Raw genomic sequence first — 27,963 nt, forward strand, 5'->3', positions numbered from 1 at the left:
GATTAAGAGTCTCTATAAATATGTCACTTTGTGTTGGTGAAGCAAGTTGTTTATCCGAGTTAGTGACTGGAAATGGAACTGTAGAGAAGTCATCGTGTCCTGCTATTAACTGAAATTCTGACATAAAATCACCCTTTCAGTAGATGGAATTAATTTAGTCATTTAAGTCATGCAGAAAAGAATATAACTGGAGCACCTGTTTCACATTGTATCTTTCATGTGTTCATTTCTCACGATTTGTGGATCACTTGCAGTTGGGCCAGCCTGGGGCTGGTTTTAGTAGTCAAGAGGACTAAGATGCAGACACTGCTTCCAAGGGGCTCAGGAGGACCAGTGCTCGCGTGTTCTGAGGAAAGATGACATGCAGGAGAGATGCTGCAAGTCCTGAGGAAAAAGATGACATAACCAGGAAGACTTGGAAGTGATCTCATTTGCATTGATTTCCATTCCCAGTTTTGCTTAGAGAAAAGGAAGGGAAGGCAAGGAAGGAATGAGTCACCCTAGTCTGCTGGGCTGGGTGTTAATCTCAGAGCACATCTGCTGGGTTCACTGCAACAATAAACTTGCATCTCTAGGAGGCCTGTGCCAGGTGAATACTGCAAGGATGCGTCAGTGATGGGGCGAAGCCTCTTGGTCATTCTGGAGCAGTGGTCCTTGGCTGGGGACAGCATAGGTACCTGCTGCTCAGTGGGTGATAACCATCTCTGAGCTGAGAATCAGCTGGGAAGATGTTATGATTCTCTGACCAGAACCCATCATTGGCAGACAGCTTAGAAAACCAGCTTAGTAATGTGAACTTATAGAATTCTCAAAGAGATTGTCTAGTAAAGGAACTCGGTGCACAGTCAGACCACCTGCTTTGGCAGGGTGGACAGGATGGATTAGGAGCTATCAAATTTAGGGATCTCACAGGGCCCTAGAAGGGAAAAACCCAGCCAGTTAAGAAGTTGAGCCAGTTTGCTGGACTGGGTTACAGTTATCTCAGGAGAAGAGATTTGGGCTGCAAGTAAAGACAGCATAAGTTCTTTGAAGGCAGACGACTCAGTTTGAATTCGGGCCCTGCATGTTTCAGAAGTGTGGCCTTGGGCAAACACAGTGGTCACCAGAGCATCTGCTCAGGATCACCCTCAGAAGACCATCACAGACCACACTTGGCACCGCTCCACACCCAAAGCAAGGAGGCAGGAATCACAGATCCCTGGCAGGGTGGGGCAGGTGTTTGCCTCCATAGGAATGGTCTTTGCACTAGTGTATACAGCAGGCCACAGCCATTCAGGTGCTAGCCCCTGCCCCAGGTTACAGTTTAGGTATCAGAGAAGACTTGAATAGGACAGGTGTACCATCACTCCTGCTTCAAAGCCACACATGTCACAGAAGCCTGTGTCTCTTGAAACAGCTCTTTATGAGTGACTTCCAGGGTTCCTTAGCCCAGAAGGATGATATCCACAACAGGTGTTTATAGTTCACTTATGGCTCTTCCCAGTCCAGATGTAGTTTAACAATCAAGGGTCATTTTTATCATGAGGGATGTTGCTTAGTAACAGAGTGAATTTCTGTTTTTATCAGGTTTCCAGGGGAACAGAGTTAAAAGGTTAACCCAAGGTCAAATTTGTGTGCAGAAGCAGAAAAGGTTTCGTTAATCCCTTTCCAAAGGCAAGTCACTGTACATCTCAGGGATTCAGCTTGTTTATCTGTGAAGTGGCAACAGGCCGCCCCAGCCCTCACAAAGTTACATGTGAAAAATTCTGTCTCAATTTTTTTCTAGCCCAACCCTTTTTACCTCTGTTTTTTGTGGACATTTCAGGGAAGGGTATGACTTACTGTCATTTCCTGATAGCTGAGTGTATTGACATTGTTGGTGTCATTTGCATGGAACCAGAAACCTGCTAAGTTCTGACCTTTGGAACACTGTGTGGTCTGTTGGTTTTCTGCCTGTTAATGATGCCTTCACCAGTGAGGCACTGGTGGCCATGGCTGCTGCAGTAAGACAGCTTTCGTCTTTATGGCTTGCATCTCACACCAGAGGTTCCTTCTGTTCTAAACCAATTATTGACAGTGTCTAACTGAATAGATGAAAAGTTCCCAAACACACAGCTCTTCCCAAAACAGTGCTTAAGCAATCACATTATTCCACTCTTAAAAACTGCCTATGTGTGGTTGAAGAGAAAACAGAGTCAACATGGGTAGCTGTCTGTCACATCTGAAGCATAGAACTGAAGTCCTGTGATCTAGAGAGACCTTGGTAAATTCAAGACCACAAATTATTGTTTCTTAAAGTCTGATTCATGGGCTATCTGTACTGTCATCTCTTGATGTAATTGCTACAAACACAAATCCTTAGGTTTTATAAAGTTAGCCCTTCCATCTCAGATTTCTGAGTTTGACCTCAGAAGTTTAAATTTTACACCCATGTAATCCTTATGGCGCTGAAGTTAGAGACCCCCTTGTCCCAGGCTTCTTAGTTACTGTCAAAAGAAGGGCTATCCTCTAATTGCCCTTCGATTCTCAACAAATACTTGATAATATATTGTATGGCAAATGGAGATAATGTAGTAAGACACCCAGACTAATGCCTGGCATATAGCAAGAGCTCAATAAATGGAGAACCATTGAAAATTATATATACATTTTGCCATACCCATATTTAAATTTATTCTCAGAGTCAGCAAAGGTCTTTATATCTTGTTTTGGTTTTGTGCTATTGCCTTACAGGTTTTGAGTTCTTTTTATATTATTTTATTTTAAAATTTTTCATTGCTTTCTTGTTGCAGCTAGGGTAATAGAAAAAAACAGGGATGGCTTTTGCTCTCATACTTAAGCTGAGGATGTACAAAGGGAGTATCCCTTTGAGCATCTCTTTGAGGTCTAGATATGGAAGTAGAGGGAATGTAAGGCCAGGAGGTGCTCTGAGGGGAGATCAGCTCACCCTTACTCTAGATGGAGAATCATCTTTTGACTATCTCTCTACTTGAAGAGCTTGGCATTTCTTTGTGTGGGTAAGAGCACTATCATGTTCACAAGAAGAGTGAGAACTCTTAAAATCTTACATCTTGGCTTTTGTCCTTAATCTCGAGCATTAAACTAAAGCCCAACATCAAGGAGAAAGAAATTGTATGTGGTGTAGACTTTCTGGCCACTTTTGGGAACCATTTTCCTGATCTACTGAGCAATTCAGAAGAGGGGAAGAGTCAGAAAATTTCTTCCAGTACGTAAAACTGTTAACCTCTCATGCTAAAATTGTTAATCTTTAATGCTAAAGCCATTTTTTTTTAACTCTTGTAACCATATTTGCTTTTCTCTGAGTGTGGATGTGTTTCAAAACCAATGTGTGAGCTTATGGTTCTGCTATCTAACCTTTCCCTATAATACAATAAACCTGCCTTATTAGAAAAGGAAGAATAAGTGGGGAAAAGGAGGAGGTAATATATCACTTAGGAAGATAAAATATCTATTTGATTAGTCTTGTGTCAGGAATAGAGAATGACTGGTTGATGTTTCTCCAATCTTCAGGTGATAAATCTCAGCACTTGCTTCCATCTGTTACGTGGAAAGCGTCACACATGCGTGAATTCAATTTAATTTCAAGGATCATCAGAAGGGGAAAGTATTTACGTGTCTGAGTGCTCTCCTAGTCATTTTTATCCAAGTGTCATATGCAGTCTGGGCTTGATTTAGTCATTTAAATCTTTTTTTTTTTTAAATGTTTTTCTTCTCCAAAATTAGGTAATTGACCGTATTCGTCAGCATTTGAAAGTATATACATTTGGGGATAAATGAAACTTAGTTTTCCCTGTGCATATAAAGCCTGTATTCACAATGTAAAGTGTAGGATGGGATTCTGGTCAGAATGAAGAGAGAGCTCCTGAGCTATGAGACTTGACAGTTCACACCATGGCAACAATGTTGTGATGACTTTTTGTTGACGCACACTTGGAAGTTTTTCTGTGCCAGGGATGTGGCATCTTTGGGCTGAAATGAGCCTAACAAATGCTTGTTTCCAAGCTATAGCTTGTCTTCATGTCCCTGTGTGTGGTTTGCTAGAACAACAACACATAGCCAATGTGGCAGGGAACCATGAGGATGAAGACAAGAGGTCGCATTGAGAATATTTGTTCCCAAGATAAACCTCATGGTATACCTACTTTGTGGTAAGAATGGGGCATGGCCCATCTGCAAGCGTCTTGCCCTGTAGATGAATGGTGATACTGCACAGTGACCTTTGCCTAGGCACTGTGGACACAATGACCATTCTTAGGGTCCTGGGAGCTCCTGCTGTGATTCCTCAGCAATAGGCATGCCAATTCTTGGCATTATCAAGACTCCCCAAACTTTGTGGACAATGTACAGATACCAACTAGTACGGAAGCCAGTAGTCTGGCCTACTTCTTCATAGGTACAGAAGTAAAGCAGCTCTCTCAACATTTAACCCTTTCTTTGCCTTTGCTGTAATGGGAGAATTACAGCATTTTCCTGAAATGAAAACTGGAGCTGAAGATCAGTGACCTATAGTAACTTACCTTTGGAAAAACTAAAAAAAATAAAAATAAAAATAAAAAATGTCCTTTGGCTTTAGGATAACCTAGGGTAGTGAGTCTCTGCTGCCCCCTGCTGCCCAGGTTTGGTGTTGGTATAGTGTCTTCTAACTTGGCATTTTCAGGGTACTCTTGGAAAGATAACGACTTGCAGATCGTCTAAATGTTTCCTTCCAGACAGGACCTCCCCACATTTGTTTCTTCAGTTTGAGAGAATGACTGTGGACTGGAGAAAACCCATAACGTGGGTGTGTTCAGGTTCATGTGGCCTGGTGGAACAACTTTCTCTTGAGTGGTAAGGAACTGACAGCAGACCTGAACTAAACTGTCTGCACAAGGTCATCCACCCCCTCAGTTTGGTGGGTAGCCAGTTGGTGGGCTCAAGGATCAGTTTTAGCCCTAAGAAAAAGAATCTTTGAAGGCACTAGTTGACTTTTGCTTCAAGAAAGCTGTGTTTGATTTGGCTTCTTTTCTAATAGGCAAATAATTCTTAACTAGACTATGGAGTATGGAATAAATCATTTCCTCTCTTCTTTATTACACACAAAAGTCCTCAGTCCTTCATGTACTTGTATGCATCCAAGGTCACTTTTTGAGTGCCTTTTATATGTTGAGTATCATGCCAATCACTGAACGTTAAAAGTGAAAAAGTCGGTACCACTCCTTGCCCTCATAGAACTCACAGTCTGGTGGAAGAGACAGATAATAAACTAACTACAAATAATATCATTATATTTTGTGGTAATTGATCTTATACATAAAAATAGGTGCTACAAATGAACTTATATTTCTGGATTAGGTGGAACCTCATCAGAGTAAGATCCCCAAAGCTTGAAGGGGTCCCCTTTGTTCCATTTACTGTTTTCCCACACACTGGTTAGGAACAAAGGATGTTTCACCAACTAGATTACTGGAAAAAAAAAACACTTCCCTTATAAAAACGAAAGTCTATGTGCTGGGCCAGATTTTTTTTTCTCTCTGGCCACAGAGAGCAGACTAAAAAATTACGGGGAAACAAGCTTTGGCTCTCTATTTTTTTTTTAAAACAGAACTTTCACATTCATTTTTTTTGCAATTGGGTAGGATCTCTTGTAAGTACAGAGTTCCCTGGTCCCAGAGCTATTCAAAGAGAGGCTAAACCATCCCTTCCTAGGGCTGCTGTAGGTGAGGTCTCTGACATTAGCAGGTAAATTAGAATGGCTACTCTCTAAGATGCTTACAAGCCTAGGATTTGGTTATCCCAGACATAGGGTGGAGTTGGTGCAATTTTAGCAAGTTCCATAAATTCCTCATCCACCTCAATAATGATAGCATACATGACCCCTGCAGTTTACTAGTGTTCCCCAAAGCCCCACCTTTGGATTGGTTCCTTTACAGCCATTTGTCCATTCCAAAAATGCACTTTATTCTCAGTGATGCTATTTATAGTCCAAAATTCATTTCTGTGCCAAAATAATTGCATCTTATACAGATGCTGCCTGTGTACTGTTTGTGATGACTGTTTTTCCTCTTTTCACACATGGGACAGTTCTCCCCTAACTTCAGATGAATTGTACTAAATTGGCCAAGTTCTTGCTCTGAGGCCATCAATGTGGCAACAGAGGAGGATCCCAGCCACAGAGAAGAAATTGTTGCTGCTTACTAAGAAGCTATGCATAGTGGTTTAAACCATTTAACACTTACATTCATTTCCCTGTCCTCTTCTAAGTCTAGATATGGCAGTTATGTGCAGAATTTCTTTTAAACACCTATTTTACATTCATGCTGTAGGGGGCAGCATTCATTAAGGAAAATCAGGACAAAGCCCAAGGAAGGACAAGTCATTTAGACCTTATAGGGAAGAAACTGAGCCCTATTTTCAAAGATTTCTATGCACTGGAGACTCCGTCATTCCGCCCTGTCATTAATGTGTGAGTGAGACCCAGGCCTTTAGTCACACGTGTTTTTAGGAGACTACGGTTACTTTGCTTCATGTTAAATTTGTCAGGCTCAGAGTCAAAATCAGTGAGTGCCCAGGAGAAAGAGTGACTTTTTCACAAAGGACGTGTGCACAAGGGCAAGGATTCTAACCAGGTCACCTGTCTCTGGGTCTCTTTTAGGCAAGTTCTAAGGCATTTCAGTCTTGAAACCTCCAACAGAAGTAATGTTTACTTCCCAGGACTTTTTTCATACCTGTTGCTGCCTGGGAAATAGTAAATAACAGAGAAACTAGCCTTTTTCTGCAGTGTCCAGCCTTGATAAGTTTAGGTTTTGACTTATGAACTTTTGTCTCCCTAGCCCTGAAAGTTAAGGATTTCAAATAATAGCCATCTGTTATTTCTCACAGGCCTACAGATTGACCAGATATTTCTACTGAGGTGTACTAGACTCAAGTGGTCTCTGCTGAGCTTATTCCTGTGTCTGGGGTCATCTGGTGGGTTGACTGGGCACTGATCTTTCTGTTATGGCCTCAGCTTGGTCAACCAAGCTTTCTCTACATGGTCTTTCTTCCTCCAGCAGGCTAGTCCAGGTTGTTCTTAGGATAGTGGATGAGTTCCAAGTGTGAGGGTTGAGGTGTGTAAGGCCTGCTGAGGCCTGACCTCTGAAAAGGGACGTCAGTTCTCATCTTTAGTCTTTTGGCCAAAGCCAATCATCTGATCTGCCCACATTCATAAAGTTAGGGAAGAGCTACAAAGTCACATTGCAAAGCATACCTGATACAGAGAGGTGGAGAATTGGAGCTGTTTTTATGACCAATCTACCATACTAAATAAGTTAGACACAGTAAATAGACATTGATGGATTGATTTCATTTGTTAAGATAGTAATAGTCATGCAGTGATATGAAAATGAGAATATTTAAGCTCCTAACTAGACTTATTTAGAGTTCCCTGCAAAAGTAGGGCAAGTAGAACTCTGAGTGACCAAAGCATCCTTGGTCACCCTAGTCCCACAGAAGCTCTCTCTGAGTGGCAGAAACAAGCAGGCCAGTGAGGGGACACAGCTATGTGTAAAAGTGGCAGTCTGCAAACAGGTCCTGCTCTGCTTACACCTGTTGTCTGGCCTTGTGATCCTTGGTCTTCATATCACACATCTCTGCTTTCTCTTCTGCACCTACAGGCAGACAGACATTAGTTGTCTGAATGTCTGACTTGGGTTCAGGGCACTTAGGGTCTGGTCCTAGCAGCTTCACTTCATGGTCATGAGACTTTGAATCATTTAGCATGCTGAACTTCAAGTGCCTAAGCTCTAAACTAGAAATGAGAATAGCACCCACCACATGCAGGTATCATACATGCGGCGAGACATGAATTATGTGTGTCATATTTGCCAAATCAATCAAATTGAGCGTACAAAAGTCACAAATGACTACAAGGTACAAGGTATCACTGTAGGTAAACTGAGAATCCCAGTGAGCTAGGTCTGCACTCCTAGTCTCTTGCCTCAGATCCCAAGTCCAAAGTCCCCCTAGTCCTCCCCGCTTCCGGCGCCACCCCCCCCAACTTGTGACCACCTCTCCTTGTGTAGCTTGACTGTCTTGAATAAACCATAGTGAAGGGTATGGTTTATTCCAGGGATCTAGAAGCACAGAGTGACTGTCAACAAAAGGGCATTTCTAGCAAATGAATACTTGTCTTAGCTTGGCAGATCCCTACCCAGTTATCTTTTGCTCCTGGAATCTTAGAAATGTAACCTATTGATTCTTGAAATCCCTCCACTGCCACTTGCTGTAATTTGAGACAAAGTATAAATTGGGACGAACATTGAGAGAGGTGTTTGTTTGGTTGTTCACTTTTTTTTTTTTTTTTTTAGAAATTGGCTAATGTAGAGGAAAGAAGATCTATCTTTCCACAGAGTTTTAAACAAAAGGAAATCAGTCAATTTTATTAGACTTCTCTACAAAGGTTGTAATTGATGGGTTTTCTGCAGTGTTTTAGAACAAAAGTCTTTTTGATTACTAAAAGAACTTTTTCTGAATGTAATTCTATTTCTCCTTTTGTTACTTTCATCATCCTTCAGTGTGGACTCTGATCCACTTAATCTGCTCAGACCCACAGTTTAAACAACCTGCTGCCCCACACCTGGGAGTTGGTAACCAAAGTATCTTTGGACAGATTTAGATATTGCAGCTAAACTAACAAAGCAGCCCAAGGAAAGGGACTGAGCTTCCTACCATCCCAGCCAAGATGCCATGGCTCTGGCTTTGGGGTGTTAGTCAACATTAGTAGCTGTATCTTGGCAACTAAAATGGCCACTGCTGGACAGAAACTGATCAAAACTGTTCAGTCTCATTAAGGAGCCCCTCAGATCACCTTCTGGCATGAAATGCTTCAGAAATCATCAAACAGCCAAGGTGGAGGCTGGCTTCCTTGAAGTCTTTCCAAAGGCTTTGGCATATGTGTCTTTTGGATGAGCTTAACTAAACAGAGCTTTTGAGGTCTGCAATGGGGCTGGGATTGCACTCCAGGCTATGGGAGCAACACTGAGGAGGGGAGAGGAAGCACTGGGCTCTTGGTAGACTACCATTCACCCCCTATCCCTTGAACAACTCCTCATTCTTACACTTCCTACACTGTATGTGCTGGAGGTGACTTCTCAGCATAGGAGGAGTAGTGTTTTCAGAGAGCTGGTCTGTCTTAGTAAATAAAGGCCTCTGCATCCTCTAGTTAGCACTAGAACATTCTGTGTGGTGGAAATTTTCTTCACCTGAGTTGTCTACCTGACTGCCTGTAGCTACTGGGCACACGAAATGTGGTTAGTGTGTATGAGACACTGACTTTTTTCGTGTATTAAAATTTCATTTTTTTAACTGGCCATTATGTGGCTAGTGGCTCTAGTGTTCAACAGTGTAACTGTGGATCCATAGTTCAATGATTAGCTAGAAATTTTTCCACTTAAAGTCTGTCATTAAAAAACAAATGGCTTTTAAAAGATATTTTTATGAATGAAAACTCAGGCTAATCTAGTGGATATGATCTTGGAACTTCCGTGATTACCCACTTCAGATGCTTTTTAGTTGTTAGTGCTATGGAAGCAAAAATGCTTTCTGCATTGGTGTACCTCTTTTATTGGGCAACAGTGATCACAGGCTGTGTGCTAGAAATAGACTAGAAGATACCATGTTGTTACAGCATGTTAAGTGTGTGTGCGCATGTTTGCTTAATATCCTTCCCGTATAGCCAGTTTGTTGGGTTTTCTGTTGGGATAGGTAGAGGCTCTGTGATTTCTTCCTCTTGTGAACAATCTCTCCCAACTGAGATGGTACTCCACCGGAGCAGTGTGAAGAGGGGCGAGGCCAGCTTTGGTTTAGTACAGTGATTGGTAGACTATGACCAACCAGAAAACTCATAGAAAACAACAGGTCAGTTTCCCACTATGCACATTTGCTTTTACTTTTCCTGGTAAAGATAAGAATCACACTGACTTTAGTGGCTGGTCTGGTTTTAAAAGATGAGCTATAAGTTAAACTTTGTGTTTTTCTATAGTGATGTGTCACTACTTTTGTAGCATGAATAAAATGTGAGTTGTTTTGCAAGAAAAACAAATAGCTTTTTAGTTACAGAAGACTGAGTGTTTTATGAAATTCCTGGAGTAGGCAAATCTACAGAGAAAGAATGTAGGTTAGGTTGCTAGGACTGGGGGGGAGGGAGTCACTGCATGTGACTATGAAGTTTCTTTTTGGTGTGACAGAATGTTGTAAAATGTGATCGTGGTGCTGCTTGCACAATTCTGTGCATATACTAAAAACCATTGAATGTATTAAAAATCATACACTTAAAATGTATAAATTTTATGGCATGTGTGTCACATCTCAATAAGGTGGCCAGGTGCCAGTGGTTCACACCTGTAATACTACCTACTGAGGAGGCAGAGATCAAAAGGAAGGATCATGGTTCAAAGCCAGCCCGGGCAAAAAGTTTGTGAGACCGTATCTCAAAAAACCCTTCATCAAAATAGGGCTTGTGGAGTGGCTCCAGGTGAAGGCCCTGAGTTCAAGCCTCAGAACCGCAAAAATAAATAAATAAATAAATAAATAAATAAATAAATAAATAAAGTGGTTTAAAAATTACTTTGTGTGCATGCCTTGGTGAAGTAGAAGTTCTGAACCCGGCTCTTCTCCTACCCAGCAGTGTGGGTTTTTAAGTGCCTCCTCTTCCCTAGGCTTCAGTTTCCCCTTGATAAAAAAGAGTGTTGCTTTGGACTCAAGGAAAGTAAAGAAGAGAACTTCTGGACCTCCTTTCCCTCTGCAGTTTAACTTAAATCTGGTTCAGATGGAATGATCCCCAGAATAGGATGTGTACCCCCTCTTTACAATTGTAGAAGCTGCCCCATTCCAGGACCATCCCTTCTGGCAGTAAATGGACTACTGGGCAGGTCATCAATTGCCTGCATTCATCCTCCAGAACCACAGCATAGAAAGCCCTTTGGTACCAGCCTAGGAGTAAGTGAGAGCTGAGACATTTATCTCTTGACCTTCAATCCAAATAGACACAAATTATAACTTTCAGCAGTTCATTGATCTAATACCCAGAAACAGCTTTCTATATCCTCAAGGAGAAAAGACTTTGTGAGAAGAGAGGTGGAGCTTAGCTGGAGATTCCTGGCTGTAAAATGTCTCATGGTTTTCATAGTTTGTGGTCAGGGGCCTGTGGACCCGCTTTAGGAAGTACGTTTCTTTAGACACAACCTTGAGCTAGTTCTTTTCTTCTTCCACTTCTCAGATGCTCTTTTTTGCAAACAGAAGATTGTGGTGTTAGTTGCACAATTCTGTGCAGGAAAAAAAATCATTGACTATACTAAAACTCATACTTTAAATATGTGAATTTTATGGTATGTGAGTTACATCTCAAAAAGTGATTTAAAAATGGTTTTGAGTTCATTTTGTAGTAAAACTTCTGGGCGCAGCTCTTCTACCTGGTAGTGTGAATGGTTATGTGCCTCTCCTCTCCCTTGGCCTCAGTTTCCCCTTACATATATGTCAACAGCAGATGTTATAAAGGCTGGTCTCTTAAGTAACTTTCAGGCCTGTTTTTATAGTAGATGAGGTGATAGGCTATGAACAGAAAGAGATATTGTAACAATTACAGTAGAGCTGATGGTAATGGTAGCTTCCATTTACAGAGTTGTCCTTACGTGTCAAAGGTGTTTTAGGCACTTCGCACATGTAGTCTCATTTAATCCCTTTTGTCACTCTCAGTGTCAGTATCGTCTTTGGTTCTAAAGATAGAGAAACTGAGGCTCAGATGGTTAGGCACAAATTGCTGGAGATATCAGCTGTGAACCAAACCAGTAAATGCCAGATGATGGTCCAAGCAATCAGAGCCATAGAAATTCAGAGGAAAAAAAGTGGTTGCTTTGAAACTAGGGGAGCAGAATGGAGTCCCTGTAGAATTGGGGCCAGTAGGAAGAGTATATGGTCTTCCTACAATTATATTGAGTTACTCTAATTCAGAGGGGCTCTGAGAGTTTTTTTCTTTCTTTTTTTGAGATAGGGTCTTGCTTTGTAGCCAAGGCTACATTGAACTTGTGTTTCTCCTCACTCAGCCTCCTAAGTGCTGAGATTATAGGCATGTACCACCACACTGGCTTAGTTTTCTGGAATATTAACATTTTAGAAAGAAAACCTCACATATCATGGAATTTTTTTTTTGGCTGTGTGTTTTGCTGGGGATCAATGCATAATATGTGTTCCACCACTGACCTTGCCAATGCTTTTTTTTCAGTACTGTGAATTAAATCCAGGGTCTTGAGAATTCTAGGCAAGCAGTATCCTACCCAACCCTTTCTTAATATTTTTATTTTAAGACAGAGTCTTGCCATGTAGTCTAGGCTGGCCTTGAACTCAAGATCCTCCTGCCTCAGCCTCCCAAGTAATTGGAATTACAGTTGTGTTCTTTTTTTTTGTTTTGTTTTGACTTTTTTTTTTTTTTTTTTTTTGGCAGAACTAGAGTTTGAATTCAGGGCCTACACCTTGAGCTACTCCATCCAGGCCTTTTTTTGTGATGACTTTTTTCGAGATAGGATCTCACAAACTATTTGCCCAGGCTGGCTTCAAACTGTGATCCTCCTGATCTCTGCCTCCTGAGTACCTAGGATTACAGGCATGAGCCACTGGTGCCTGGTTTGTCTTGACTTTCTTAAGGGCAAGGTCAGGGCTCAATAAATATTCGTGAGCTGTAAGTGACTGTAGTCAGCTCTGTTGACTATAATGTACCTGAAATCCCCATGTGTGCCAGATGGCTGTGGGACTGGAACAGGGGAACAGGACATGTTACACTGAGAAGGAGACAGCTACTGCTCATAGAGCATACAGTCTAGTGGTGGAAATGGACACTTGTAATGTCGTGGGATGAGTGTCTGTAGGATGCTCCAGTCTTGGAGGAGTCAATATGGCATCCTGGAAGAAGTGAAGTCTAAGCTGAAAGTAAATTAGCTATGTAAAAGTAAGAAAGTGTTCTGAACAAGGGAATAGCATGTTGAAAAAGTGGTCAGAAGGTGCATGAGATGTCAAAGAAATGGAAGTAGAGTGTGTGTTTGTATGCATGTATCTCTTCAAAGCAAGTACAATGAATTTCTTAATTCTTCTCAGCAAATAGGTGCTAGACTCTGAATTCTGTCAATATGCCTGTTTTGTTGTAAGATTGTCAGAACAGTGGCTAAACTGGTATTCTAAAACTCTGTAGTGTTTAATCCTGTCACCTCACTGAGAACCCTCAATCAATGCCAAATTGATCTTGAGCAGTGGATATTCTAGTGGGCCCACATAAGCCAGTAAGGAGAGAAATCAATTTCATAGCTGGGGAGGCAGAGCTGCAACAGGGGTGGGAGAGACTTGAAAAGTTCTGCTTGAGGAGTGTGGTTAACTTGCCAGGCTTACACCAGAAGGAAGAGTATATCTTGCTACATTGTGGGCACAGGATCCTTATAGAACTGTAGTGATGAAGTCCTGGTCAGCTAAGTACCAGTAAGTCTCCATTTCTGTCAGCAAAAGGCAGCTCTCCACCTTTGCTGCATGAGTAATAACTCCTATAACTTCTCTGGCGATTCTAGTGGTGGGTTACAGGAATTTTATATTTCCATTAGATCACATGGTGATTGAATAACTTCTATGGGTACTTACATTTGAATTTTTAAGTAAAACATCTGGTAGTGGTTTTTAAACTTTATTCCACTAAATAATGATTAGCAAACTGTCAAAAGGAAGAAGAGCTAAGATTGACATTTTTGAAATAGGGAAAATAGAAATGGAATTTGTATCTGTATTTTTTTTTTTTTTTTGGCTGCACTGAGGTTTGAACTCAGAGCCTTGCATTTGCAAGGCAGGCAGTCTTACCGCTTATGTCTGGATTCTTAAAGATGTTTTTGCCTCTTCACTTGCAGAATAAGTGCAAAACAGTATTGTTGTGTTTCTGTGTCCTTTGAAAAAGGCTCCTCTGCTTTCAAACAGCAGTAGCTTTGAGCCAATGTTTACATTCCACTTAAATACGTTTGGATTTCAATGTCTGTTGTGCTTCTAGTTACTAAAATGTTAAATAATTGAGTCAGGAAGAAAAATTGTTTAAATGTAATATTTTAGAATTCCTGACTCTATACCTCTATGGGACTAGGCACTTCTTTTTTTGTTTTGTTTTTGTTTTTGTTTGTTTTTTTGAGATTCATTTTGTAACCCAAGCTGGCCTAGAACTTGAGATCCTCTTGCCTCAGCCTCCTGAGTTCTGGGTGTGTGCCATTCCACCCCACTGGGAATAGTTATCTTTGTGTCCCCATAACGGGGTACAGACATGCTTTAAATGAATGAATGTATCTGTGATAGCATTTCAGATGACCATTGTCATGAATAAATTTCCTAGGTACCCATGTATGCCTTATTCGCCCCTCTGTACCCAGTCAGCTCAATCCCTCCAAGGAACAACATTTTGTACCCTTTGCTCACACGGCACGTTTGTGGACAGACTTCCTTCTACGAGCGGGAAACTTACTGGCAACTCCGAGAGAAACTTGATTACGCAGACTTTCAGCGCAGGCTTTTACTAGAGGTAGAGACGGGACATGTGACCGGAGTTATTCACGGGACCCATGCATTTCTGCCTGCTATTTTAAGACTCTCCTCCTAAACTGATACCTGCCAGGTTTATTTGGTTTAACTCCTGCTCTGGGAATTTGGCTTGTTTCTGTGCATCAAGGTTGTCGTGAGAGCAGCTCCTCCAGGATTCTGGCCGGACAGCTGCAGAATAGCTGGCATTTTTCTTTTCTTTACTCTGTATTGACAGCAGGTTTGAATCACTCAGCCCAGTTTTGTGTAACATAACCAGACCAGAAATCATTTGAAAATATTTATGATGCCAAATTGGATCTAGTTTTCAATGAAAGGGAAGCATTGCCTGGTACATTGTGTATTTTTGTGTTTGGGATTTTATTAAGAACATAAAAAAGGCCTCTATCTTCTGCCTTTCCTGCTGATTACCATGGCAGTGGGGGATCCTTTCCCAGTCAGGAATATTCCATCAGCCCACCACTTCCACCCATATACTTGGCCCTTTTCTCGTAGAAGCCTCACTGAATGAACATGGCTGTGTCCCAATAAAACTTTATTAAAACAAGCAGGCAATGGCTAGATTTGACCTTCAGGCCCTAGTTTACTGACCTCTGTTCTAAAGGAGTGAGCTAAGTCTGTACCAAGCTAGTATTAGTACAGAGGGCTATGATCTATGAAGAGCAGAGCACGGGGAGATGGTAAGAAGATGGTTGGCCATGACTATCACAGGGAAAAATGAGCTTTGGGAAGTGCAAATGCCAGGAGAGGTAAAGAACAGGAAGAAGAATTACATGATGACTCTTTATAGTGGTGATGCAGTGTAACTAAGAGATCAGCTGTCCTGAACTGGTGCCAATAAGCCTGAATACTTGGCAGGTCCTCCCTGACCTCAGGAGGGCTGATGGAACATTCTGGAACCCACCTGAGAACGTCTGCAGGTTCCCATGGGCTGCTTCTCCCAGCTTCTCTCTGTGAAGGTTGCCTCTGTTCTACCCTAACGCCCTGAACATAGAAGCTTGCATCCTTGGTGGTTTCTACCAGATGTCTACTGAATTTTATGAAAACATATTAGATGGGGGGAATATTACATGTCATATATCTCTTGGCAATTCTGTATTTTTTCTTCTGTAAGAAAGTTATCGTTCCCTAGGGCCTCAGCTACTGGCCCAAGTGGCTTGTCAAGGAATTCTCCTTCCAGAGATAGCTCTCCCACCTAACTAAAATGCTTTTGCTCTCCTTGCCTTAACAGGAACTTCCCAGAAATGCTCTCTTCCCATCTTCTCATCACAAAGCCCTCTCATTCTGTAACTTTGATCCCACATATCTGTTAATTTTTACAAAGGAGAACGAGGCCAAGATAAGTTTGCAGCTTCCACGTTGGACAGACCTAGACTTGAATCCCACCTCTGCATTCCCTATCTGTGTGGTATTGGCCAGTTACTCAACCTTCCAAGTACCAGAATTTCCTGTTCTGTAAAATAGGCTAAATAATGCCCTCTTTAGAAAGTGAGCCTGTACCAGTCAAGTTCAGACAGTCAGTGTGGGGCTAATGCTAGCTGTCTTTTCCTGCCTTCATTGCCTCCTTTAATTCCTGAACTGGGAGGACAAAATTGTGTACTTGTTTGTGTCACTCATTTCCATATTTAGCATAAAATGTGAATGCAAAAGTTTAGCTATTTGCCTGGAACTAGGAATGTCTGGGAGTGGCTGGGTCAAGGGTCAGTTTAATATTATTTGAAGCCATCAACGTTCCTTCTGGCTCAGCCACATTTGGGAAAGAAGAAAGAGTTGAATCTGCATGCCTGTTTTTTTTTTCCAGCCGGACTGGGAAGTGACTTGTAAGGATTTTTCTCCATTGTGGAAATAAATTCAGTACATGCAACTGAATGAAAAGAGTGTATGTGTGCTGGGTGCACAGGGAAGAATAACATTCTGATTGAGTTATGTGTCCCGTTTTTCATTATGCTTGGATGGGATGGGTAGACCCCTGGTATCCCTGGTTGTGATTAGTATCATGAATACATTTGGCTGACCATATTTCACCCTGATTAAGTACAGAGTCTATATATTTTATTCTCCTGGGTTTGATTTTGATCACTAGGCGTGGGTGCCTGGACACTTTATTTCCTTTTACTGCTTTATAAAGAATGTAGTTTTAGAAGTTTCATGCAGGGACAGTAAAAAATGACTTCCTTTTGCCTCCCATCTGCTCCCAGACTGAGTTAGGTAACCCTTTTTGTGATTCATAGTTCCACTAACATGCTTGTGTTAGCTTACTATTGCTGAGACAAAGTGCCTGAGATGAGTAACTTTAAAAGAGGGAAGATTTACCTTGGCTCTTAGTTTCAGAGGTTTCAGTCCATGGTCACTTAGCTCCATTGTTTCTGGGCTTATGGTGAAACAGATCATCATGGTGGGCAGAGTATCGTAGACCAAAGTTGGTCATATCATGTCAGCCAGGTAGCAGAGATGGGGGATGGTACAAGTTCACGATATATCTGCCAAGGCCATGCCCCCAAAGACCCACTCCCTTCAACTACTTTCTTTTTTTTTTTTTTTTTTAACTCAGGGATTCTCACTTGCTGCAATCACTCTACCACTTGAGCCATACCACCGGCCCCACCTCCTAAGTTTCTGTCACCTCCCAAGAACCCATCAAATTTTTGAACCCACCAATGGGTTAATCTATTGATGATGTCACAGTCTTCATGATCCAATCACTTCCTCAAAACCCCATACCCAAACACTGCTTCATTGAGGACCAAACCTTCGATATATGAGCCCTGGGACGTTTCAGATTCACATTATAACTACCTCATCCCAACAGCTTCCTACTTTCTTGTTCTTTTTTGTGTTATAGTCTGTCTCATTCATGAAACCTAGAACTCCTTGAAGACATAGACCATAGACCATTGCTCTATCCTCAGAACCTGGAACAAAACAAATGTCCAAAAAATAAATGTTGGAGGCATGGCAAGTGATAGGATGGATGGAGGGACAAACACGGTTGTCATAGGATTCCAAGGAGAAACATGACAAAGTAACTGAGCCCCAATCTTATTCCTGGTTACTGTTCATTCAGAATCCATTACTCAAGATGAGAAAGGCCTGCTGGAGCAGCATTTAAGAAGCTTAGTCGTGTGTAAGCTTGAGTTAAAAGCTGAATTCAAGCTGATTCGTGAGTGAGTCAGGTTTCCACATCGTATCTCACAGCACTGCGTGAGAGTGAGAAGCTGCATGTACTCTCATTCACCATCATTCATGTGAAGAGCCCTTTGAGCCTTAGAGAAACAAGACAGATGTTGCCAGGAGCAATTGAGTCATGACTCCAGACGGTGATAATGTGTGCTGACTGGGCCAGCAAGCCTGGTGAGGTGCACAAGGCACATGAGACAAAACCTTTCACAAGGCCCTGGCTCAGAGAGGAAACAAGGAGGGGTTGACCAGTGATCTGCAGTCAGCCCGTCTCACTCTGTTTATGAAAGACAACAGTGGCACCAAAATGCAGTACAACTATACCTTACATTAAGAAAGCCCAACATTAACTAGGTGCCCATAATCCTAGCTACTTGGGAGGTGGAGATTGTGGTTTGATCTAGCCAGCCTGGAAAAAAAATTAGTGAGACCTTATCTTGATGAACAAGCCAAGAGTAGTGGTTCATGTCTATAATCCCAGCTACGCATGAGGTATAGTAGGAGGATCCTGGTCTAAGACCAGCCCTGGGCAAAAATTCAAGACCCTATCGGAATAAAAAGCTAAAGCAAATAAGTGTTGGAGGTATGGCTCAATTGGTAGAGCAACTGCCTAGCAAACACAAGGCCTGACTTCAAACGCCAATACCGCAGAGAGAGAGAGAGAACATCAGGGGAATGGAAATTAATCTCTATGCAGTTTGTGCAGTAGGCAGTGTGCTTTCTTATCATTGCCCTCCCCTCCCCCATAAGGAAGGAAGCTGAGCTTACCATCCCCATTGGGCAGAGTCTGCTGGTTAAGAAGAGTGGGGGTTTTGGTGTTCAAATGCTTCCTCTGTTGCTTACAAGCTGTGACCTTGCATGGGTTGCTAACATCTCTGAGCTGCACTTAATACACTTTATAAGGAACTTGCATGAAATAATGAACTCATTATTTCACATGAATTTGTTAAATGAAAGACTTACTACAGTGCTTCGCACATGGTGACACTCAATAAATGGTAGTTATTGGTGTTAGTTTTGTTTTTACTCATGAGTAAACTGGAGGTTAGCCAGACTAAGTAACTCAAAGTTACCAAGCTATTAAATTGAACTTGAACCCATCCACAAAGTTCTGTGTTTGCACAATTCTAAAGGTGACCTGAGTATCCAGAGTAGAATAAGATCATTACCTCAGCATTCCTTCTACCCCATCATGATGATCTGATTTTTGAAAGAAGCCTTAGCCTTACAGAGGATTACTAGGGTTTGTCTAAATGAGTGCTCTGTTTCCAAAACTCATTCTACCCCCAGCTTGTCACAGCCAAGCCTGTTGCATAAAACAAAGCAGACACCTGGAGGAATTGCTTCCTGATTTGGGTGAGTAAAGCCAGTGAATCGTCGTCTCTAGGGGCATTTTCTACCTCCATGTATTTCATCTTTTTCAGAAGAAGAATTCTGTTTTTCCGTTAAGAAGACAACTGTCAGGTGAAAAGGCTCAGAAGTCTGGTCAGGCTGTGTGTGGATCTGTAACATCCACGGAGCCCTGAAATTATTTGATCTATCTGATACCAAGTGTCTGCATACTTGGCAGAACAAGGATAAATGACTGCCTTTTTTCTTCTGCTTCTGCACGTTTGGCATAACGCGATCACAGATAGTGAATAATGGTCTGGTTCAGCTCTCAGTATCTGAATCAATTTCCCTGAGACATACAATAAACTCGTTCTTTGGCTGGCTCCTGATTTTGATTGACAGAAAAGACAACATCAGAAAGATTACATCTTGCCAGCATCCTACATTTTGAAGAACAAAAACCATACTTAAATTATTGCTAAACTGTTTGATGTTCCCATTTTTAAAAAGAACCTCCTGGAGCGAAAAACTCTCTTTCCTCAGGGAAGGAGTTAAAGGTCAGCACGTTATGCTGTGGAGTCTCTAAAAGCCGTTAACAGAAGACCTGATGAAAATGCTGTGTCTTGTCCTAACAGAAGAGCACAAGCTCTGAGAGCCCAGTTCAGTGTCTCATCTCAAGGCAGAGTGTAGCTAAAAGTGTGCGGGCTTTAGCAATAAAGTTGCCAAGCTCTGATCTGTTTGGGTCCCTTAATCCCTGTGACTCAGTGTCCCCACTGGTCAAACAGGATAATTATTACCTGTCTCATTAGAGTTATAATACAGGTGAAAAAAGTCAATGGAATGAAAGTGTCTGGCACAAAGTATGCTCTGTAAATGTTGACTGTTACTCTTCTTAATGTCTGTTATTAATATCAATCAATCTATATAGCTATATATTGCCATCATAAACTTCAGTCCAATAAACCCTTACACACAAAGAGAGCTGCTCTCATAGGCATGGAACTGAGAACACACAAAATCAAGTTGGCGCAATTCCCCTTTCCTATAGCGAGAAAGCCTCGCCCCTCCTCAGCTGACCCTAGCAGTGCTCCACGTACCCAGTGCTGGGATGGGTCCTTGGCTTCTCTGTGTTGTAGCCTGCTCTGACAGGTCTGGCTTTACCTTTTTTTTTTTCCTTCTGCCCAGTGTCATTAAGACAGAAAAATCAAAGGGAAAGGGAAGCTGCCTTATTAATAGGGTTCTTCCACCTTCGCCTTCTCCTAGGTCATCTCTCCTCTGAGTCAAATGTCTCAGTCATTTCAGCCTCCCTTCCTTGATGGTTCTTTAGGGCCGTTCTCATTTTAGTCCTTCTCCTGGAGAATGACAGTTGCCCTGTGTAGAATTGTAGAACTTGAACTCTCTCATGCCTGGCTTCTGAACTTCAGTGTGTGCTGCAGTCACCTGGGGAGCTGCTTAAAACTCCAGCTTTGCAAGTCCATACTGAGATGTTCTGATCTGCTAGGCTTAAAGAAGGGCAGAGAAGATGCATTACTGGACAAACTCCAGGATCCCAAGTTCAGCAACAGCTGCTCCATTGACTGAATAGAAGACCTTGGAGAAGTCATTCCCTGTACAAGGCTTTGATTTCCTTCCTTTGGGGATGATTTACAGTATCCATCTCTAAGAAGCCTTTCCAGATCCTACAAGCTAAGGTTTCATTGTTCTGCCTGTGGTCTGGACTGTGTGCAGCAGGACCAGATCCTGTCTTCCTGGTTCCGAATGTCACTCCTGTGTTAATACAGCCCAAGTCCCGTCAGGTTTTGTGATAGCTCTGTTCCAGCAGTGAATCCCAGTGAGCCTCACTGGATAGAAATCTTGTTTTCATGTAGCTTTTTGGCCTTCATGTTGAACTTTATGCTAATCCTTTTGAAATAAAAGGAAACAAGTACACATCAAGGATATTTAATGCTCAAAATCGATATTATGAAAGAATTCCATATTGTCTGGAGTATATCGTAGCTTCATAGGGGAAATAAGGGTAGATGTTCTTCTGTTCTCTTGCCATCTCCCATCACCTGGTAGATGGCTGTCTTTTCTGATTTGGGTTGTGCACGCATTTTCAGCCGTCTTTTAGAACAGTGTTTAATAAAATACATCTCGTGATAGATTTGTTTCCTTAAGTCATTCCATAAAATCAGTTTTGTGGCAGAAATACATTAAAGAATCACACCATCCCATCATCCTTTTGGATATTCCTAGTGCTAAAAGACATAGTAAAGGCTCTGAGGAATCACATGGATGACAAAGTGATTTGACTACTACTTAGTATGTGACTATTATTTAGTGTTTTCCAAACTTACCTGATGATGGAACCCCTTCTTTCTGTTATTGCCTGACAGTATTGTCACTGGAAAGCATTTTGGCTTAATGTTGGTTTGGAGGCTCCTGTTTTGGAGAGCCGTCCTTTGCCCTAATAGAAAGCAGGGAGATAGGACTGGTGTGCTAGAGGAAGAGACCTGCAGGATTCCTTTCCTGTGTTGGAGGGACATTTTTATAACCGTGCACAACAGTTTTACTCTGCCAAAAAAGCAGTTGGTTGTGGACAGTGACCTCCTGGAAAAATATAAAAAGGATTTGCCTTCTGTAAAGTGTTTCTCATCTCTCTCTGAAATTTCTTGCACCCTTGCAAAAAAAAAAAAAAAAAGGAGACGACTTTCTACCGCCAGTTTTTACTTTCTTATGGCCATATATGGTGCAAGATAGAGAAATGGTTTAACCAATTAAAGCAAAAGTTTTCTCCTTGGGATTTTGAACAAGTAAGTTCAAAAGAAAGATAAGAATATGAATGCTTAGCATTTTCAAATGTTTCTTCCTTTAAATGCCAGCAGTCAAACAACTTGTCTCTTTATCTGGATGAGTGGGATGCTTTTAAAAATTTGCAAAGGACACCTTTTGATGTAAAGGGTGTGTGTGTGTGGTGGGGGGAAAGAGAGAGAAGTGTTTTTTGAAGAATTCTCTTTTTTAAAGTGTTATCACAAAGTCAAACATAAACCAACCTTTATAGTAATCTTTCTAGCAAACTAACTTTTCCTTAGCTTTACCAGTTCTTTACAGCATTAGTGGAATTTAAAAACATGCCTTATGAAGCTGTTTGGAGAAATGGTAATGAAAACTACTTTGGAAAATGGTACAGTACTAATTTTCTTTTACTTTTTTTAAGCTACCAGCAGAGAAACAAATGACTTCATTACCTATAGTTTCTCTTGGTTTTATCCCAAACAAGCCACTGAAGAAAATGATTACCTTGTCATATGTTAAAAAGAAACACAACTGTACTCACTCCAGCTGTTGAGGGCCTCTTCCACTTTTCACTTACTCTGGAGTGAAAAAGTCACCTAGGAAAACCGAGAAACCCATGACTCATGCCAGACAGAGAAGGCTTCAGTCTATTGCAAAATGCCCAGCATACAAAAAAGAAATTGCATCCAAAGCATCACCAAGCTTTCTAGACATTTTAGTTCACTTGGCTCATAAGAGAACAACCATGGTGGGGCATGACTAGCCCGGAGGGGACAACTCAGGCACACCTGATTCTGTTTTGTGCTATATGGAGGGATTCAGGGTGGGTTACAGTTTCTGTTTATTAATTTGTTTATTTTTTTATAACAATCATCTCCAGGCACTTAGTAGTATGTATCACCTATTTTTCTAAGTAAGTACCTGGAAAAGTCACTGTAACTACTAACAGCAATGCATGATAGCAAGTGTCAGGGACTTTTTTGGTTTTTTATATACTAGCCATCGTGATGAATGTGAAGTGATAGCTGTCCCTAATGCTTAGTGATGATGAATATCTACCCACATTCTGATTGGCCATTTTTGTAGCTTCTTGAGGATTTCAAGTTAAGTCCTTTGCCCATTGTTGTTTTATGTTGTTGAGTTGTAATAGCTCTTTACATATGCTAGATATCAGTCCCTTGTCAGATAAATGATTTGTAAACATTCTGTTAATAGTGTCCTTTGATGCACAGAAGCTCTAATCTTTGTGAGCTAGGTTTTTTTTTAATTTGTGTTTTGGTGTCATACCTAAGAAATTATTGCCAAGTCCAGCATCATGAACCTTTTGCCCTGTGTTTTTCTATTATAGTTTTATAGCTTTAGCTCTTATGTTTATGTCTTTGATCCTTTCTTATTTCTGGCAGTACTATGGATTGAACTCAGGACCTTGTGCTTGTGTGGTAGGGAGTCCATCACATGAACCACATCTTAGTCATTTTGCTTTCCTTTTTTTTTTTTTTTGGTGGCAAAGGGGTTTGAACTCAGGGCCTCACACTTGCTAGACAAGCACTCCTACCATTTCAGCCACTCTGCCAGCCCACATTTTGCTTTTAGTATGTTTTTTGATACAGGGTCTTACACTTTTGCCTGGGCTAGCCTCAAACCACAATCCTCCTATTTATACCTCCTGAGTAGCTGGGATTATAGTTATGAAATACCATGTCTGGCTGTATTTGTGTCCATTTTGAGTTAATTTTTATATGTGGCATAATATAAGAGCCCAACTTCATTTTTTTACAGGTAAATATTCAGTTTCCTACTGTCATTTATTAAAAAGATCACTCTTTCCCACTGAATAGTTGTAAGTTGACCTCATATACAAAAATGTATTTCTGGACTTTATAGTCTGGTTTATTGATCTTTTGTATATCTGCCTGTATGCCATACCCCACTGTTTTCATTACTGTAGCTTTGAAGGAACTTTTGAAATCAGAACGTGTGAGTCCTCCAGTTTTGTCCTTTTTCAAGATTGTTTTAACTATTTGGGTCCTTTGAGATTCCAGAAGAATTTTAGGATGGATTTTTCTTATTTCTGCAAAAAGTGGTATTTGGATTTTGATAGGGTTTGCATTAAAAAAGTAATTTAAAAAATAAAGATCAAAATCTTTATTGTAGCTTGTACATTCTAAGAGCCTGTGGAAGTATAAATGCAGTAAGATCCTTGGAGGGTGGGGGTACAAAGCCCTGCTCCTTCCCACTCCAGGACCTCGTTTGCCTGCCACTCTGAGTTCATTCTCATGCCCCTTTTGCCTCCTTTCTGTACCTTCAATGATTCTCTCCATGAAGCAGCCAGAAAGAAGACTATGTTTAAGCCTATACTTTAGTACCATACATTGATGATAACAGTGCTGAGAAAGCTCCTTTGCTGAGCTCCAGAATTCTCCAGAACCCTCCAGAACTGCCATGAACCCAGTCACCTTCTCATGCCTATCTATGGTCTGGTGGCTAAAAAGGTTGTAAAGAAACTGATCTGACCCATTCTAAAAACATACACTTAGAATAATTCAACTGGTTTCAATTATCCTAACAAATTTGAATGCTCAAGATTGACAATTTGACAAATGATAGGAAATTGCAAACATTTTCCCAGGCCCAATTTTCAGGTCTATTCTCAAAAGACTTTGCAGAGGATTTAGGCTGGAAACCTCCTTAGGCCAGGTTTAAAGTCTCAGTAGCAGTGACAGGAGCTAGGATCAACCCAGAGCCCAGGAGAGAGACACTCTCTCTTTGTGCCTGTTGGGATCGGGACCAGACCACCAACGTCTCCCTAATTGAAAAACTGGGGACAGAAGAGACCTGGGGCTGGTGTTTGCCATTGCAGAGGGAGAGAGGAAGAGAGGAAGAAATGCTTATTTATCTGCATTACACAGTATTTTCATTTAGAAAGCATTTTGATTCTTGTCAGAGAAGGTTAAGGCTGGTTGCCAAAAAAACCAAACATGTTCCCTCCCTACTGGAGGATTAATGCTCTCTCTAAACCCTTTAAAAAAAAAAAAACTTTTCTTTTCTTCAAAGGCATCCTGTCTGCAGTGCTTCAAATGAGACTTTTCCTTCTTGTGGTGGTTTGTCAGTTGGTGGTGGGTGAACCTTGTAAGCTGGTCTTTTAGAACTGAGATGTTCAGACTGCCTGGCAGGAACCACGAGTGGGTCATAAAATCTGATTCAGGTTCTGCCATGGGCATGTTTTAGACTAGACTATGGTAGAATATGTCAGAGTCTATGTACATAATGAGAGTGTGTCTTGATATTTTTTACTTTTACATTTGGCTATGAGTATGTTTATTAAATGTGATGTACTGTATCATACTTAACTGTGTTTAGTGGTCAAAACTTATAAAAGCCATTATCTTAAAATTGTCTTGGCTCAACAAAGCCAGGTCATGTTACAGATAATGGCCATTCTCAGCAAAATATCCTATGCCAAGCAAATATATATAAATAAATCAAGCTAGAAAAAGTAGCCATTCCAGATGAGTTTTGAACCTAGTCCTTATTTAAGCCTTTTGGTTTGATTTCTACTTGGTCATACATTTTCCAAACAAGTATAGATTTAATATGAAATGTCTTTTTTTAATGTTTTGTTTGGTTTGTATAGTCTAAATTTAAGATTGTGCCAACATTTATAAACTGGAAGATTTTTATGTACAAATACAGATTTGTTTTTATTTTTACTGGTGCTGGGGATCAAATCCAGGGCCTCATGCCTGCTAGGCAAGAGCTCTGCCACTTACCCCCAACCCCTTATTTTTTCAATTAATTAATTACTTTAGAGTCTCACTATGAGCCTGAATTCTGGGGCTCAAGCAGTCCTCCTGCCTTAGCCTCTTGAGTGGTTGAGACTATAGGTATGTGCCACTGTGCCTGGCCAAATCTGGATTTTTTTAGCTTTCTCTCAAAAAATAGGAAAAAAATGAATTTTTTTTGTGGTACTGGGATTTGAACTCAAGTCACTTTACCACTTAAGCCACACCTCCAGCCTGAAAAATAAGAAAATATGACACTAGCAGGCCCTATTTGTTCATGGTAATTAAAATAAGTATGACTTGATTTAACATAATAGTGTTTCTTCAGTTTCTGTCACTTACACACCTATGTGATTTTTGTCAAATTTGTGAGCCACTTGTGTTTTTTATTTTATATTTTTCTTAAATCAACTCAAATTTTAAAAGCCATGAAATTGCTCATTTATATATCTGCTAGTTATATTTTTAAATATGCAGTAAAATAAATATATAACTTTTAAAAAATAAAAATAACTCATCTAAAGCAACTCACCTATTAGTGGCCTGACATGCCACAGTTTGGGGAATGGGATGTCCAGAATATTCTTTTATGTTCTGTTCCCTTCTCCTTCTTAGATTCCTTTGCTCTAACAAAGGTTCATATATATAAGAAAAGAAACAAGAACTGTTAGTTTTTAGAGAGAGAAGTACTCAGTTTTAAGAACTCACCCCCATCCTCCCTCCCTAGATTTGTTTTCCTAGGAGGTCAGTGTTTCTGAATTCACCACTGAAACTTGGCCAAGATTGGCCATATTTTGATCTAGCCCACTTTTTTTCAGGTACTATGGGTTGAACTCAGGGCATCATGCTTGCTAGGCAGGCACTCTACCACTTTGAGTTGCACCTCCAGCCTAATCCAGCCCACTTCCTACATCTATTAGTAGACATTATCTGAGGCAAATATTTGAAGATAAAGTAATAGTTTCTGCATTATCACACAAAATGATAATAGAACTTAGTGAATGAGGACTGTGTTCATGAGACCCCCATGGGATGAGATCCGCCATGGTCCAGCTTCATAAGGCCTCTTGGAGACTCACTAAGATTTTAATAGGAGCAAAGTTGAAAGGACTCCAGAGAAATGGCTCTTCCTCTTCCTAACATATGGGATAACTGAGATCCAGAGGGCAAAATGGCATAGCTAGTGTGCCACCCTTAATTGGTGAGAAAGCATGCATCTTGGCCTACTCACTCAAGCCTCTCCTGTCTTAGCAGCCTTGTAAGGAAAGTCTCATGGCAGGAATCAGAGGACCCCAGCATTAGAAATGGCTTCCTTCCAAAGAAAGAGGAGCAGGTCCCCAGTAGCCACTCAGCCAGAATCTGAGATCACTATCCTAAAAATGACAGAAATGTGTCTCATTACCCTGGATAAGAACACTCATGACCTGAAGCCCCATTCACTGTTTAAGGGATTTCTGGCTGTGATATGAGTACAAAGAATTGTTGAGCTGATCCTCAGATCCCCTGGTGCCATCTAGCCCTGCCTGGAAGACTTTTCCAGAAAACATCCAGAATCTTCTTTGGGTCTACCTTTCATAGTTACAATAAGTAACTTTGAAACATTCCTGTGATTCTGTACCTGGTGTAGCCCAGGCTAAATGCCAAGGAGAAATTCTGAAGCTCTGAATTTTGATCTGTTGCTATTTCCCCCCTGAATTTAGGTTAAAAGATTTTAATAAAATCCTAGTAATTTTTGTCATCTTAAATGTGACTTACTGATGTCAAAACAACCAGCCAAATGATTCAGAAACCATTTACTGGCTATTCCTATGCTGTGACAGGCTTTGGTACACAAAGATGAGGTGGGATGTGGGCCAGGGGGTAGTTTTCCCTGGAGGGTATCATGGACAGTAGAGTAACAAGCAAACCCATAGTAGAAGCTCTATGTGGCAATACAAGGGCCACCTCCTCCAAAAAGTCTCCCCAAAGTTCAGGGAAAATCAGTAGTTACCTCTGTTCTCAAAGTACCAATGTAGCCCTCTACCACTCCACTTTGTTCTTATGGTTTGCTTTGAGTTCTGTTGCATCCCTAGCCAGTGAGTTCCTAGAAGGCACAAGCTGTATTTTATCAACTCTTTGTTCCTAGCATGTACTGTACAGCAGTTGTCCTTCCAAATACAAGTAAGGGAGATTTGGACAGGATCCTTGGGAAGCAGGGTAGGGAAGAAAGTATGGTTTGACGGAGGAAGAGGCATTTGCACTGTGGATTGAAAGACACAAAGGAGCTCCTAGGAGATGTTCTGGCATAGCCTGAGAAGTGTCTGTGGAAGCAATCATCATACCTACATCT

The 27,963-nt window shown here is 41.1% G+C and overlaps 1 protein-coding gene across 9 annotated transcripts in view; it reads left to right on the forward strand.

Annotated features, from left to right (window-relative positions):
* Nav2 (neuron navigator 2) overlaps positions 1–27,963 on the forward strand; it is a 686,981-nt gene that overhangs the window by 491,238 nt on the left and 167,780 nt on the right. The gene's annotated exons all lie outside the window — the stretch shown is intronic.

Source organism: Castor canadensis, chromosome 1, assembly GCF_047511655.1.
Source record: "Castor canadensis chromosome 1, mCasCan1.hap1v2, whole genome shotgun sequence".
In the NCBI taxonomy this organism is placed as follows: Eukaryota; Metazoa; Chordata; class Mammalia; order Rodentia; family Castoridae; genus Castor; species Castor canadensis.